General features: G+C 40.4%; 1 protein-coding gene across 2 annotated transcripts in view; it reads left to right on the forward strand.

Annotated features, from left to right (window-relative positions):
- The window catches only part of DPP10 (dipeptidyl peptidase like 10), a 480,192-nt gene that overhangs the window by 151,145 nt on the left and 311,490 nt on the right, over positions 1-17,557 (forward strand). The window lies entirely within an intron of this gene.

Below are 17,557 nucleotides of genomic sequence, written 5' to 3' on the forward strand. Positions count from 1 at the left end.
TGCATCAATTGATGCATCTCATGTAAAACTAAGGAAGCAATATTCCCAGTGCACTTGGCAGTGGTGGGACCACAGTTGAGTACGGCATCCAGTTTTGGGCACTGCACTTCAATAAGGATGTGGAAAAACTTGAGAGGGTCCAGAAAAGAGTCACCTATATGATCAGGGACTTGCAAGGCAAGCCATACAAGGAGAGGCTGAGGGACCTGAGCCTCTTCAGCCTACAGAAGAGAAGGTTGAGAGGGGACTTGATAGCTGCTTACCACTATATCGGAGGAGTGCATCAGGAGCTTGGTGAACAACTATTCACTAGGGCACCCCTGGGGAAGACCAGGACCAATGGATATAAACTCCTGGAAGGCTGCTTCAGGCTTAATACCAGGAAAAATTCTTTCACAGTCAGGGTGTCCAGATTGTGGAATAAACTCCTTCCAGAGGTGGTGCAGTCACCTACCCTGGAGGTTTTCAAGAGGAGACTAGACAGTCACCTCATTGGGGTCATCTAACTAACCCCAGTTGTCTTCCTGCGTAGAGCTGGGGGTGCTGGACCCAAGGATCTGTGAGGTCCCTTCGAGCCCCTAGCAATCTATGAATCTATGAATATTCTGAAGTTTCCATTTTAAATGGCAAAATTTGGTATCTCCAAGGTTAGGCATTTTAAAGTATGAAAAGCATTTTTCTTTGAGTGGGTGTTATCTGTTTACCTGTACTGTTCAGACAGGCAACAAAACAAGGGGCTGATGAGCAAAAGGGACAAAGACATGGTTTTCTAAAGGATCATTAAATCAACAGTCCCTGTGATTGCAGATGTGACAGTCTTTTTATTTCTCTTTTTCCCTAAATCTCAGCTGGCTAAGTGCCGATACGCTGGAAGGGAAACCTGCTAATAAGAAGCTTTAAGTGAATGTAATGAAAAGGTGAACAAATTAATGACTATGTAGAACAGCTTGTGTTATTGTTTGTTTGCTAGAATATTTGACTAGCTCTGTGGTATGGCATTACCACAATCTAATTACTTTAAATATGAAAGAAATTATGTATGTGGTAACACCAAAGTTATATCAATTTTAATTATTTTGATCTTTTATGGGTTTCATTTTGGAGACCTTAAATACCTTGTCTTTTACACGATGCAAACTTTCAAAGATCAGCTGTTTGAGCTATGGTCTAATTTTCACTAAATTTTCTTGTCTGCAAGAAGAATGGTGACATCTAGTCATAAAAAGTTCAAATTTATTTTTAATGCTGCTGATGGATGAATGCTGAGTAGCTGCGGTTGCTAGTTCATTTCAGTCAGTTATTTCTACAGATTTGTGGGCTGAACTTTCTGTTAGTCAGTGACAGGATGTCATCTCGAGACCTTTTGAGTCAGAAGAGCCTTTTTCAAAAATGGCCTTGTGTTTTGCCCTTTTAATATTTTGAGGGATCAAGTACTTAGTGGGGCTAAAACTCTGAATAGTTTTTACTTATTACTGGATTCAGTGGGATTTTTCCAAGTGGATGCTCTCCAAGGATGGCCTAAGCCTAATCTCAATGGAGCAATTGTTCTTGCTTCAAGATAATTCTTGCATTTAATTTGTCCAATGATCTTAGAGGGAAGCTATGCAAAGCACTTTAAAAGCTAGGGCACACTACATGTTTCCATTAGTATAACTGGCATTTGCACTGGTGCCAAAAAAGAATACTTGCAAGTACTTGTATAACTTGTATCTGTTATAGAGTTATCCTGAGAGAAGTTAGGGGTAAAATGACATCTGGTGTGTGTGTGTGTGTGTGTGTGTGTGTGTGTGTGTGTGTGATTTTACCCGTAGCTTTTTCTGTGGTAGTCATTTACTGTATGCAAACAAAATATTACCTGGTTTCAACCATCATGGTGAGGTTCTGTGGCTAAGGACAGACATTCAAAAAGGTGGAGCCTGAATCGCTTGAGTCTTTGCAGGTTAGTCTAACCTGCCTAGATTGAACCAATTTGCAAGTGAATAGATGTTCACTGTTAACTCCTGAAATTCAGGCACATGACTGCAGTGGCTCAGGCCCGAAGCTGGGGGTGCTAGAGCAGCCCTCAGCTGCAGGGAAGCTGTGTAGACAGTGTGGCCAGGCCTGGCAGTAGCCTGGAGTGAACTAGCCAGGGAAGGGTTTAATCTCTACTTTCCTGTCCAACCGGCACGGACCTGAGCCGGGGTCTGCCTCGTGCTCCCTCCTTGGGGCAGCGGCAAGGCAGGGGAGGGGAAAGGCTAGACACTGGCCAGCATGGCTTCTGATGCAGAGGGGGCAACGAGGGGGGTTATTTCTCCCTCTGCCTCCTTTATCTCCAGGGGACTGCAGTGGGATCTGCTAGCCCTGACAGGTGATTGCTTCCTGTGCAGAGCGAGAGGTGGGATAAGCCTCCTCCTACCCCCTTCGCCAGACACTGAGGGAGGGAGGAAGGAATAACTCCCCTCCCAGCCCCCTCGCCTAAGGTGCCGTGCTAGTTGGACTCTGTGTCCCTGCACTGCCGCTGGAGGATCGAGGAGGGAGTGACACCTGTCATGGGGTCCTGGCGTGGAAGCCTGTTCCCAGTGGGGGTTCGTGCTTCAAGTGGGGGTAGGGCAGAACAGGATAGGGAGAGCATGGGGTGAGCGGTTGTGCCACTAAAGGGACTTGAGGGCTATGGCCACCAGCACGTTGCACGGCAGCTCTGATCCCCCCACTCCTGCTCCCACCTGCAGCATAGTTCCCTGGCCAGGAAGAGGCTTGTGCTCCCCAGACACCATGGGAGGGGTGTTGGCCCCATCCAGGGCCCTGCCCTCTCACCGCTCTAGTGGCAGGGGTGCAGCCAGAGGCTGGCCTTGTCTGGCCTTGCCCCTGCTGCTGCAGCAGTGAGAGGGGAGCACTAGGCAGACCCTGGCTCAGGTCCATGCCAGTGGGACAGGAAGGCGGGGGGGATTAAATCCTCTCCCTGGCTACTTCACTCTAGGCTACTGCTGGGGCTGGCCATGCCCCCACTGCTGGAGCAGCCAGCGGAGAAATGCCTGGCAGGTCTGTGCTGGTGGGACAGGGGAGGGAGCTGGGGGGATAAGCTTCTTCCCTGCTCCCCCCCAGGGCCAGCCCCTGGCCGCCTGGCCCTGCCCCTGCTCTGGCTAGGGAGCAGAAGGGCAGGGCTAGCCCTGCTCAGCTAGAGCAGAAAGCCCATCCCAGAGAGCATGCTGGGCTGCTGGGGGACTGTGGTTTAACTTAAACCAGGAATGTGTCTAGGACAGAGGTTGCATCAGTTAAATCTGATACTACATTCAAACAGGTTTATCTTAAACCAGGTTCAGCCATTTTGAAACTGGTTTATGTGTGCTGATCTTGTGTTCTGTTACAAGTTTAAACCAGTTGCTGATCACTTAAACCAGTTTATGTGTGACTTTTGTCTTTAGCCTGTAAGATGAGACCTACAGGCTGAACCACCTTCAGATGAGCTGCATGTTGTCTGCTTTGCATATGCATATAATTTACATCTGTGTACAAACCCAGTGGTGAACATTGGTGTAAATAAGTTGTGTGCCAAGGCCATATAAGTCCTGAGAAATTATACCTTTCTGTTCAGCAAGCCATCTACAGGGAAACAAACATTTCAGAACTGCAAAATACATCCCCTTCAGGAGAAAAAAACAATCTATCAAACCAAACTGGCCATGATAGGCTTTGACCAGTCCCTTAAGTTGAATAAACCTTGGTAGTGGGAAGGGCTGTACCAGCAGCAGCATCCTTTCTTTCCTTGACTCCCATTCCACCTGCATTTTTATGAGAGTCCAGGAGAGTAAAAGAGCTAAAGGATTAAATACCGATTTTTCCTTTGGTTTTATTAGTTGGGAGAAGCCACCGACTTTTTATTCTATAATTGTATAGCGTAGAAGATTTCTGGCTGTGGACACTCATGTGTCCATGAGCCTTTAGTAAGTTGCTTGGCAGGAGTAAGGCAGGAAAAATAAAAACAAGTTTCATCAGGTTTAAACAGCCCCTGAAAATTTCTCAATATTTTCCTATCTTCTGTGCTTGAGACCTAAAAAACTTCCTGCCATTTGCAAATGCTGGCCTACAAGAGCTGTCAGACTTCTGCCTATTAGACTGCCATTGACGGTCCTTATTGTAATGCCTCTTGCAATGAGGAGGGGCTATGTTTAATGCAAAAACAAAAACAAAAGCCTAAAAGTAAAAGCTTTATAAATAATTCTGAGGTAGTGGTTCATATATATTTTCATTTTGTTTAACTCGCTCCAGGTTAAATATTTAACTGATTTGAGTTGGGTAAAATCGTTTTGTTAAGAGATTTTGACAAAGTGGACAGGATTTAAAAGGATCCGTTATTTCTGCATTAATCTGATGATCTACCTAATTTGATTATTGAATTCAAGTTTAATATTGATGCTAATGTCTTGATTTGACTTTGATTTGGTAGCTAGTCTGCTTTGTTCTGTTAAACTATACGTTCTGTAGTTGGTTTTGGCTAGTGTTTACAGTAGCTGAGTGATGGTGTTTCATCTTCCTGATTTTGTCTATATGTTTTATACATCTAAAGAAAGATATTAAAACATTAGAGTTGCATTTCTTTTAGGATAACTTTTGTGAACTACATACCCTGGTCCTCAGAAATTCTATTAATCAGTGAGCCTAAACTTGACCGGCTTCCTTTAATTATCCTTAGGGTACAGACAGACAATTGTATGCTATCACAGGATACCAATACAGGCTGTTACCATGCAACTGTTATGGCTGCATGATTCTGTAGTGATGCAAAGGTAGCTAAACTGCTCCAATGTTAACCCTCCTTCATTCAGGGTCAATCTGCGGTGATTTAGCTCACTTGCGCCTTTACAATACTATGCAGTTGTAGCAGTTAAGTGTAACAATCACCGCCCTTCCCCTTTTAAAAGAGCTACAGATATATTTGTCTCTTTGGTTTTCACATGTGCTGATAACTAAAGCATACCAGGCCAGGTTAAGCAATGATATCTAATGGATAGTTTTCATGACAGGGATCTCTACTCTTAGTTGTCATACGTCTCGGTCCTAAATGGGAGAAACAGCCAATAAGTTACCTGTGGTACATGTCCTACCATATTGGACATAGTGAATTCAGTAGGAGCGTTCCCATTGACTTCAATGGGATCAGGATTTTCAAACCATATCTATAGCTGTTTATTTACTGTGTCCTCCCAAAAGTTTTTGTTTTGTACACAAAAGCTTATAATGTTGTAGTAGAGGTAGGATAAAGTTGACATTTGGAGTTTTCTGTTTTGTTGTAAGGATCCTTTTCCATTTTTGTACTGTTCTTTTCTTTCCTAGGGCTGATGTTGTGCTGATGATAAATTGTTTGCAGTGTGTTTTTATGTAGTTTGTTTCTTTTCAGCTCAGTGGGGTTCCAATCAGTCCTGCGATGTACAGAAATAACACTCTTCTCTTGTCCTCCTTCACATTTGTTTAATCTCTTTCATCCTATCACAGAAAAATAAATACTAATAAAAGAAGTCTACTACTGAAACCTCAATTTTACTCTTCTTACCAATCACCCTTTTCATACTGAGTGGAAATTAATTTACCTACAAGTAATTACCATAATAGTAAGAGTGATAACAATTTAAGCTATGAAAGTTACTGATTTTTTTTTCCAGGTCAGCTACCAAAGTTGAAAAACTATAAAAATTATTTTGGGTTGATGCTCCTTCTTCACCTTCCCCCATAATACTCCTGGTTTGCTTTTTAAAAAAGAAAAAAACAAACAAACCCCAAACCCTGAGAACATGTTTAGAGTCAAGTGATAGGTTTCACTCAACTCAAACTAAAATGTTTAATTTTATTTATGGGTTGCACATATTCAGATTAGCTGACTTTAGCACCCTGCACCCCCCCACCCCCGATACCGGAGAGGCAGGTAAGGACCAGGCCCGACCCTTGTGTACACACCATGGGGGTTTACTTCACCCTAATGGAAACAGTGTTTTTAAAAATCCACCACTTCAATTTAGGGAGAATTAAACCGATGTAAACCCCTGTGGTGTATACAGGCAGCCTTAGGGTGAAGTTGCATGTTATATTTTGAATTTTACACCACTTCAGACAAGACTCAAATAACTTCAGTCTGCTCCATGGTGATAAAACAAGCAAACTATACCCTTCCAGCATCCTAGGATGCACTGCTCTCACCTCCTCACTCCTCCACCCCCAATACAGGGTACACTGCTCCCATCTTCCTCTCCCATCTTGCGCTCACAGCACTTTCTAAATGTAACATTCCACACATTTAGTGTGGTCTAAATTGGGCATATCTACACATGTGTTAATGCACATTAAAATCAGTGCCTCCTTTGTGAGGTACTAGGAAAATGTGCATTAGCCCGTCTTAATGTGCATCAACTAAAGAGCATGGGCATTTGTACACATGCATGCATTGCAGCAGTGGGTGCTTTGAAAAGCATCCGGTGCGGCGAAATGCACGTCGGCACTGAGAAAATGGTGGTGGCACACTTTTGGACTAAAACGCATCGGAGGACCTTTAGTTCAAAAGCGCACTGCCACTATTTTCTCGGCACTGCAGTGCATTTCGCCACTTATACCACTGCACACGGCGCAGAGCAGTGTGCATCAGCTCATGTGCAGAGCACACTCTTCTGCTTTGAAGGAGCAGATCTCCAGCGCATCATGGGATGAAAGTGTATGTGTATACATTCTGTATGGTTTTAAAGTGATTCATTAGATTATTTTAGTACACATTAACTGAATAGCACTTTTTTTTTATTTCAGTGATGCTTTAATGTGCATTAATGGGTGTGCCTCAGGTTCCTGTGTCTTGCCAAATAATTAAACAGCCAGTTGAGCATTGCAACAGGATACTTAGAGAAGCTGTGGAATCCCCAATCCTGGAAATGTCCAAGAGCGGGTTATACAGGGTTATATAGTCCAGGAGCTGGGACAGAGAACAAAAGACTAAAGTCGCACCTTCCGCGAGAGACCGTGGCAGCATTGCTGCAATGTTTCTTTTTTTAGCTGAAATGTTTCACTTTCTGGATTTTACTGGAAGGGTAAAACTTTCCAAGGGTGCACAGAGGACATTTTCAAACCAGATTTAGTCATGGCCCATCACGTACACTCATGGGGGGAAAGAAAACCCTGTGACAATAAGAGGAAGGATGAGCTGGATGGACACATATATGCACCTAAAGCTCTACAGAGTAAACTATCTTCCCTCTACATCTTCTGTCTGCCCAGAGAGTGACTTGGGGGTTTCAAGAAGAGAGTCCAAATTAAGCTGAAGTGGCACTATATCAGAGCAGCTTTCCCTTCGTTGCTTCATGCATGCAATGGAAAAGGAGTTCTGAAAAGTATACGCTCTTCTAGTAAGAAGTGCCCTAGCACTAAGTAACCACTTTGCCTAAAGAAGAAACGCTCTGTGGAAAATGTGAAGTGTATGATGATAACATCGAGTTAGTGCTTCTGTGTCTGAAGACAGTCCTTCATGACAGCTTTGATTTCATCAGTGAGAAAAAAAAGTAAAAAGTGGAGACTCGGTCCTATAGAACCAAAATCTAGACGAATTTCTAATATTCTTAACTCTCATTTTGCAGGTCACAGTGATCTGTGAAATAGCAGTGACAAAAGAGAAAGGGATTGGAAACTTTATAGCATTTGGGGATACTATACTGAGTAGCTTTGGCTATGGTTCTTGTGCAACGTTGAAGTAATTATGGCTCGTGCAAAGTGCATGCAACAGTTTATCATTCGGATTCAGAAGCATTTTATGCCCATTTTTCTCCGGTCTGCACAAGAAGCAAAGCAGCTCAAAATGAAACCTTGCAACAGTTCTGGAAAACTAACATAACTGAAGCATAATAAACTTGTTCGCAGCACACAGGTTTATAGTCAAAGCAAAATGAAAATTGGACTCTTTTTTTTGCTCTTCATCAAACCCACGTAGTTATAAAGACATTCAGCAATGAAATGCTAACATTATTATTTTGATCTATGAAACTTTGATCTTTTGGTCTATGTCTGTGAAATCTGATCAATTGTCCCAAAGCAAAAAACAAATAATAACACAGGAAAGATCTGAATATCAGGACTCATCTTCAGCTGGTGCATATTAGTGCATTTCTGTTGACCTTAGTGACAGTTATACCAGTTGAAGATCCTACCCCGTGCTCACTCAATTCTTGGCTTCTAAATTTTTCTCTTTAAAGACATACCCCATTATGAATCAATAAAAGGAAATAAAAATGTTGTTAAACATCAATATATGCATGCTTATTGTAAAATATGTTCCTATGAAAGGAAAAAAAGTGTGCATTCACATTGCACATTATAAAGCATGTTTCTTTAAATGAACTGTGCATCTCCAAGGTATGGTAACGTATGCATTATGTATTACAGGGCTTTGTTACAGTACATACTTTATAAAACTGAATAATAAAATAACTGATGTAAAATGGGCATGACCAGACCCGCTATCTGAGATGCTTGGGGTAGAATTTGTGAAAAGAAATTACTCTTGTTGTCTTTTCTAGGCAAAACAGTATTTGCAGAAGCGACATGCTTTTATACTTAGTCACAAAATCGCTGTATGATATAGTGTTAACAGAAAAGCACAATTTATGCAAATTAATTGAAAGCTAATGTAAATAGTCAATATTATTTAATAATTAAGGGTGACCATTTCTTTAACGTTGTTACTTACTAGAGTCACATGATGGGTTGTTATTGATCATGTGTAGATGGGTAGGTATCTTTTTTTTCCCCTGCATAATTTTCCCTCCTTTCCTCCTTTACAAACTAGTAAATGGTTTAGGATCAGGTACATGCATGAAGTCCCACAACGCAGTTTACTTGAAATTCATTTGGCCATCATAGAAAACCAGAATGAACATCTGCAGGATGCAGAGCTCTTGGGGACTCTCATCCTCCCTGTTGACCCTTGGTCCTTTGGCTCTCCTTACTTTTTACACTGACAAGGTTTTCCATAAGGAGGCAGAATATCCTTGAAAAACATTTGGCAGCCTGGGAAGAGGTCCTTAAGCTTGGAGCTCGTATGGTTTATAGTGGTATTAACTCTTGATTCTCTGTAAGTCTGGAGATAAGAATAATATTTTTTCTCCTGCCTCCCACTTGGATCTCTTGCACGTATATAGGAGCTCTACACATTCTGGAGTAGCGACTAAAAAATTGTGCAGAGGCAGCCGAACCACAATATAGGCAACATGGACAGAATCAAAGATTAGAGTAATGATCCCCTCCCAGTGTGGAGCTCTTTCTGGACTTTGAATTTTCATGGCTGAGAACATTTTTAATGCTATCTTGTTCTGGACCACTAGGGTTTGCTTCTGGAAGCACATTTGCTTCTGGAACTACATGGGTAAAGGAATGTGTCCATTCTTATGCTCTCTGTCTCCTATTCCTTCCTTCTCTAATGACACAGCTGCTGATAGTAGCAAATAAAGTTAATTGTGCTGCTGTTTTATGTAATGTTCTTGCAGGTGTTGATAACTCTAGACAGACAGAAATGACTACCAAATTTTGAACACATGTTCTTTGGCAAAAATGACTTTAGGTTATTTTGGGCTGAGTTTTTCATCAGTGGGGTAAAGGTGGATATTGTAAAAGGCTCCGTATGTCTTAGATTCTGCATGCTATGTAGTCAACAGAAACTTTGTTTGCTAAGCTAGGACAATATTAAACTTTTTACCAGGAGTCTAGGAAGTTTATCCTGCCTAGAAAGAAAAAGTACTGCTCCGCTCTTATTACTCTCTGGAGTTGTACCTGTTAAGTATGCTTGTTTAACAGAACAGTGAGCTCTAGCCTAATAGACTGGAAGCAGCTATAGAGTTGCTATAAAAATCAGAGAGCAAACTCGAAGCCTGGGTTAGTTGGTAGGCTAGTAGAGTCACCTATGCAGGTGTTACATTTGATTTTATTTCAGTAAGCTGAACAGATATGCCTTCATTTCAGCTTGCTAATTCATGGAGAAACAACCTAGAGAGATTTTTTTTTCCCCCTATTTTCTTGCCCATACCTCTCACAGAGCATAAAAAATATAACCAGTTTGAAAGCAAAATCAAATAAACAAACAGTAAGAATACCCTCTAGCTAATCTTGAAGAACATTTTCTTTCTCTAAGTTAAATGATAGAATGTGAGACTGGAGTAATGGTAATAACTTTGAACAATTGGATGTTTGAGCTTTATATTACATTAGTGAGTTTTATATTATTTAGTGAAATGCTGTGATTCATGTACCTACATTATTAGATATTGTATTATATAAGTGTAATGGAAAGGCTATTCATATGATTAGCATTTTGGGGGGTTGCATAGCGTGTTGTACTTTATATTATTGAAATATTTCTAATGTTACAATGCAATTTCCATTCTATAGGAATACAGCTATAAGAAATACTGTAAAAATTAGATATGACTGAATGGTTTGAAATTTAGAAGCCTGTTATAATAGAGAGGGGAAGATAATGGGAGATAAAGGGCAAAGTAATTTATACACATAAAGTCCTATACGTTAATAGCAATTATGGTATTAGTAAAGTCGGTAAGAATTTTTCGAATTATGGCAAAGGTCCTCACAGTTCCTTTTCTCCCAGTAGCTATTTTAAATTTGATAAGTAGATTTTTTTTTAAATGATTCCTACAAGTGAAATAAAGGAAGCATTTTCCCAATTAGTTTTTCAAAACCATGATTATTAGAATACCACCATGTAATTTTTTTAACACTTATAGGTGTACTATCAAGCTGTTAAGACTCATATATCAGTTATTAATGGTGCGTTGATATCACTGAGGTCATTTCTCTCCGACCAAAAAAGTTTTAACCGAATCGCATTCATGAAATAGATGAATGAACATGCCAATCAGCTTCTGACAGGTCTCGCACAATTTGCAAGTGTGAGAGCCCTGCTTTATTCAGCCCAAACACATTCATCAGCTTACCAGGATGATGTCTTTGAGTGGTAGCTTAATAAGCCTACTATGCAAGACACAAATATATTTTAAAACATTGCATTTTTTAGGCAGATACTAAGTGGCTGCATCTACACAAGCAGTGGCCTGCACACCTGTTACTGTGCAGTCATTTAGCGCTTGCAGAGGCAAGTGCTAAATGACTGTGCAGTAACCTGCATTACTGCACAGTACTATCACTGCACGGTTTTTTCAGATGCTACTGTGCAATAGCAACAAGATACTGAGCAGTAGCATCTTGTGTAGATGCACATAATGGGTGGGGAGAAAGGCACAGGAAAAGGGAAGATGGGTGAGCCTGGCAATTTCTGTGTTACAAGCCAGCTTCCACCCCTGCTGAAAAACTGCAGCCAACACTAGCATGGTAAAATCATTAAGAAATCTTCAGGATATTGACCTATATGTAGTGTGGACTTGATACCCTTAGTTATTTAGGTTCTAATACCTGACATGCCTAGGAAGTAACAGCAGCTAAGTGAAGTCCTTCAGTCCTTTTCTTTTTCCTGACCTTCACTGGCCCTGAAGAAAATTGCAATATTTCCTTCAGGTTGTTGATGTCCCTGCACTTTGAGACTAATGGCAGAGGCCAGTGATTCTGCCCTCGAGGCCACGTTGGGATACCTGTCTCTGTGCTGCCTTCCACACTACCTCGAAGCTTGGAGTTCCTCGAGATATTCTGGGTAAACTACTCATAAAACCAGTGGTTCCCAACCTTTTTAGGCTCAATACACCTCTCAGTAGGCTTGAGGCATACCTCAGAAAATGCCAGCTCTTAGTTTGCATTCATTTTTAGCTACAGAAAGATACCAGAGCAATGTTTTATGTTGCAAAGTGAGAAAGACCACAACAGGTCAGACTGCTTCTAACACTTTGCATTCCTATTTGAAATGTCCCGGTTTATCTTGTGAATCATGTTTGCATGCTAATAGTGCTAACATTAGATGGCATCCCACAGCAACCTGATTAAGAGTTACTGCACCAAAACAACATTTACTGTATGTACATTTTAGTGTTTTTGTTTTTTTTTTCTCTGTAGCTATAAAACCCGATTGAAAAGAGGATTCCAAATACAGGTTTGGGTTGCTTTTATTTTTTGGAGGGGCTTTTATAATTTTTTGATGGACTATTTCCTGCCATTCCCCTGGAGAGGTAGGATGAGTTTCATAGTTTCTAAGGTCGGAAGGGACCTGAGCAGATCATCGAGTCCAACACCCTGACAGGATTCCTCTAATGGTATTGATCCTTTTGAAGTATTGCCTATTTGCAGCTAGGAAAGTTCTTCTTTCATCAAGTGCTGTTTTAACTGCTTCTGGGAGGGCGGGAGAGTCCAGGCTCTTATCCAGATGTGAGCCTTCTCCACCACATTCAATATGATATGGCCCCAACCTGCCCTGAGAAGTCCTCTCCTTACCAGTGAAAAAGGAGGCTCAAAGTTTTATGGGCACAGAACACACACCAATCAAGAAGTATAAAAATAAGTAATTCTCTCTCTCTCTCTTTTGGGGCGGGGGGGGGCGGTGGAGTTGATTCTTCTGCTTCACCCTTTTTGGACTGATGTGCTGTTGTATGATGAGCATTTAACACTGGAATCTAACTGTTGTAGTAGTTATAGAATGAATTTGTTCTCAGTCATTAGATTATTGGCATAATCTCCAGTACAAAACCATTTGGAACCACTACAATCTGTTCGTTTTTAAATACTATTATTCATGTGTAATATGTAATATGAAATGCTGTGCCTAGATACAAGCTGCTTAATAAAAAAAATACTTATGGAAAATAGATGCCATGAATTTGCATTTAGCACTGTAAAATTTTCATGTCTTGAGCTGAACTCATCTAATACACTTGTTAAAATAATCTGTTCTTCAGCTGGAGAACCCAGTAGAGCAAGTTTCAGTGACACTGGGTGCATCTACACAAGATGCGTTAATGCACATTAACCTAATTTAATGCTCATTATGGGTACGCATCAACATGTGCATTAAATGTTCCCTTTATACACATTAAAATGGTGAGATTAAGCTTATTGTGCTTAAATTTGATGTCTGCAAATGCAGGTATCAAACGTAGGTGCAACTACTTAAAGCACATTAATGCACTTGTAGATGTGACCTGGCACTAACTTTAGTGCTGGGTCTGCCCAGCTACTAGGGACATGTGGCAGGGTTGCAGGGACTCGGCACTAAGTGCACTAACTTTAGTGCCAAGTTTCTGCACGCATAGACACCTGCCAAAAATCGCTTAATGTGCATTAGCTTAATGTGTATTAAATTTAGTTGCGCTCAAATGCACATATAGATGTGCCCACCGATGAATGCTTTTTGATATCTGGCTTTTAAACCCTTGAAAGCCAGTTGCATAATGAAAATACTGGCTGAAAAATACTCAGCAACTAACAAAATCCCATGTTTGTTAAAATGCCCTCTAGCTTTTAAGACCCGTTTAAAAAAAATAAAAACCATAAAAATCAGTAATAGGAGGAGGAAAGAAACCCCAAGAAAATCCACATTCATGTAGGCAGAACTGGTTCACAATTCACAGGCTTCTTCTGTAGAAACAATAAATGTGACTAGAGGGTGGCAGGAATGCCAATGATTTCTGTAGAAACAGTGTACTGGAGGGAAGGATCAACTGTGCCAACTGGGAGACTCTTCTTTGAATCCTGAGCTCCAGTCAGGTTGTGCTCAGCATAGTTCATGCTGCTGAAGTGTCTTTTGCTACTAGTAATTCTGAAATGCTGGGAATTGCTACCCTGATATTTTGGCCAGGTCTCCTGTATTATGAAGCGACTTGGTTAAAGGCTAGCTACAAGCCACTTCCATGCTCTGTAAGGGAAATTCTCTCTTGGATGGCAACACTAACTGTTACAACAGTTTTTATATATCAAAGTACCAAAAGAGGACAGGAGTCTTATTCTGTTGTTTGTAATCTACTTTATATAATCCTGGACCACAATATAGGGGCATGTCACAATCTTTTAATGTATTTACCTTTGCAGCCCAATGGTAGAGGAGAAGAGGAAGTAGCGTCCCCATTTACTTAGGTACATTACTGAATTGGAACACTATAAATGAAAACTTGACACGCTACTCTATACTTGCTTTCTCTAAAAGGTTGCATTCAAAATGCTGTATCTCTCTTGTCCTGTCCTCTGGTCTTTTGCTGAGGTTGTATTTGCCCCTTTTAGACAAATGTAATTCCAGTTGAGTTCAGATAACATCCCTGTGTTGCATATCATAAATTCCTGGCCACATTATTTTTTCTTACATTCTAAGAACACCTCATTCATCTACTGCAGAGAGAATAGGAATAAAAGAAGCCAAGTCCTGATAGATGTTACTTCACTTTTCATTAATATAACATTTATTACAAAATCATTTATGGAAAAGTACAGCATAAATAAAGTACTAATAGTTCCCTCACTATTAACTTGTGTACTATTTTGTCATATATTCCAAGTTAAAGAAAGCAATAAAAGATTTCAATTTCCAAAGCTATTAGCACTGGTTGTTGAGATCGTTCACCCACAGAGGTCACAGCCATATCAGTCTCCTTTGTTCATCATTTCTCAATCAAGTCAACATAACCACACACACTCATCATTATAAGGACAGTGCACTGTAGAAATCTCAGTAGAAGGTGAAGCTGAAAACTCCAGCTTTAATAATAGCTGTTTTATTGAGGTTACCATGTTACAGGCCAGTCTCAAAATGGCCAAATAAACTTCAATAATTTCCTTTCCTTACCATGAACCAAAAGACCCAGCATTTGATTAATATACAAAAGAAGAATGAAGGGTTCCCTTCATGAAAAGGTTTGTTCAATGCATTACTAGTTAAAGCATTATTGTTAGGTGTCAGATTAATCTCTAGTTAATTATGTGTTTCAAAAAGTCGCACACAAATCTTGTACTTATCCGTAATTGCTACTGTTCTTGTCCTCAAGGGAGAACAGAGATAATCACCCAAGAGTGAAAGACCTCTGTTACCTGAGTACAATTGTGATTCGACACTATTTTTACATCATTCAGTCTTTGACTTAAATTGAAGTATTCCTGATTTGATCCTAGTCAGGATTTTTCAGGATGCGACTATCAGGCAGATTTGTTACTGTTTTCTAATTGGAAGTTTTTGTTGTTGTTTAATATGCTTTCTAAGGGCCGAGTCTTTCAAACAGTTAATTACTTGAATAACTTTTTTTCCATACGCTTTCTGTGTGGACTTTTAGGACATACTTCTAAATAGTTCTCTCACTTTCTCAAAGAGCAGAAAGGGTGCATCTACACATGCGTCTTTTAAATGGGATTAGCCTAAAATCACCATTTTTAAGACTCATGGACACATGTCTACACATGCACCTTAAAAATGGCAATTTAAGGTTGTGAGCCTAAATCTGACAGCTGCACAAATCACTAAGTTTCATTAGCGCACCTGTAGGTGCGGTAATGCACATTGACATGGTGTGCCTCAATGGACATACACTGTGCTAATGCACATTAGCGCATCTGCACATGCACTAATGTGAGTGGCTATTTGCGCCTAAATTTAATGCTCCTTAATGCGCATTAGCGGGTCCATGTGTAAGCACATGCCTAAATCATCGTAATTCACCTGAAGCAAAGCTGCGTTAAGTTTAGGCATGTTGGTCTACACATGATTGCCAGCCAAGATGTCATAGCAGCACACTCCCTGGGTATAGCGTGTCACTATGGTGACGTAGTAACAAAATTTAACCATGTGCCATGTGGACAGCACAGTAACCACCTGTAACGCGCTGTGCTTTAGTACTTACTTTTGGAGTAACAGTGTCTCTGTATGGCGATGTGTAGGTGTGCCTACTGTAGGCATTTTAATTAGATCTTCTCCCAAGAGCCGCTCTAATAAAAATGCCATCCGACCCCCCTCCGGAGCACGTGTGTAGATGCCCTTTGCCTTTTTCAAGGGGTACTGTATGACTGGTTTGTACTTTATTTCATCTGGCTTCTATCATCATATGCAGTCAGGATAGTATGTTTGGGATTACTACTTCAACAGACTTTTATCTTTCTCTGTGCCTCATACCAGCTATACTGAATCTTTATATTCACAGCTAACACTATATGTGGGGCTTCAGAGTATAGTTTTTAATGTTATGCACTTGACTCAGAACAGTTCCAAAGGAGCCATTCTTATCTATCACTTAAAATATGTATATAAGGGGAAAATCTCGAAAGACCTGTTTCTTTTTCATGAGATTACTGTACGCATCTAAGGTGAGCAGATTCAGTAAAGATCTCTCACAGTATTCAGCTGAGTAAACCTAAATATGCCATAGGGCTTTTGGTATCAAATAGTTTTATTGTTTTGAGATTTAAAAACACCACAATAACCCCACCTTATTTGTTAAGACACAGGTACCATCTATCTTGGGAAATACAATAAAACAGTACAAAAACCCAGTATTTTCAATCCACTGTTTTTATGCATGATATAACATTACATTTTTTTGGAAAGAAGGAGCCTATTATTTTTCCCTGGATGCATGTTTGAAAGGGACCTAGCAAGGGCAGAAGAGAGCACAAAGAATTCTACAGATGCCGAGATGCCAGTATGTGGTATTGTTTTGTGACTGTAAAAAAAAATGTTCATCGTACAAAACTGGCTCTTACAAATTTTACTTTTACTGCATTGCTTACGCCAATAAACTATTTTAAAATATAACTTATGAACCAGATGCTAAAGCAGCATTAAACAACTGGTGTTAAATTAAAATGTGATCCATAACTCCTAAAATGCATGATGGAATTATTTTGCTTTGAAAATAAGACTTCAGTGCCAGACTAGCTATAGACATGACAGGGTTCGAGGAACAGAATGTGCAGACAGGTGCGCACTTGTCGTTTCATTGAGATTTAAATGAGTTCCGAATTCTGAAGAACAAAAATCTTTTTTTCAACAGGTGCATCTTGTACAAAAATTTAGTCCAGATTTACTGTGCAGTTGCATTTGCCTGTGGTTACATACTGGTTTCTTTTGTGATGCAAAAGAATAGAAACTCAATCTTAAAGTCAAAATGTTTGGTGTAATTCGTTCTTAATTGACAGTGCAGAGAACATATCACAGAGAAGTTATGTTGGGCAGTATTTTCCCGTTATGTAGCTGGAAATATGTTTTATATTTCAGTTTGGGCTTTAGCTTATAAAACCTATTAAAATCTATAGAATTAAATCCTGTTACCTAGAGCTATATGCACAATCGTTCTCTGGAGATCGAAGATGACTGAATCTGCCTATTCCCTGGCTGCTGAGGATCAGTAGCAGAGCCAATGTTTCAAGATCAAAGCTATGATAGCCACAGCCATACTGTGCCTTCCCAATCCTGATGTGAAGCAAGTTGCAATAGTGGTTCTGTGAATTCATAGTCCTGGCTACTTATTCTTTCTTCTCTTTCCCCAAGACCTGTTTCGTCCTAGGACAGATGAGGTCCATTAACTTGATGGAACACAGAAGACCTGCCGAGACTCTGGAAGATTAAAAACAACACCTACGGCCATGTGCGCATATGCGGTTTGCGGCACCTCAGAACCCATTTGAGGCA

This window comes from Crocodylus siamensis, chromosome 4, assembly GCF_052110815.1.
Source record: "Crocodylus siamensis isolate JL-2025a chromosome 4, ASM5211081v1, whole genome shotgun sequence".
Classification (NCBI taxonomy): Eukaryota; Metazoa; Chordata; order Crocodylia; family Crocodylidae; genus Crocodylus; species Crocodylus siamensis.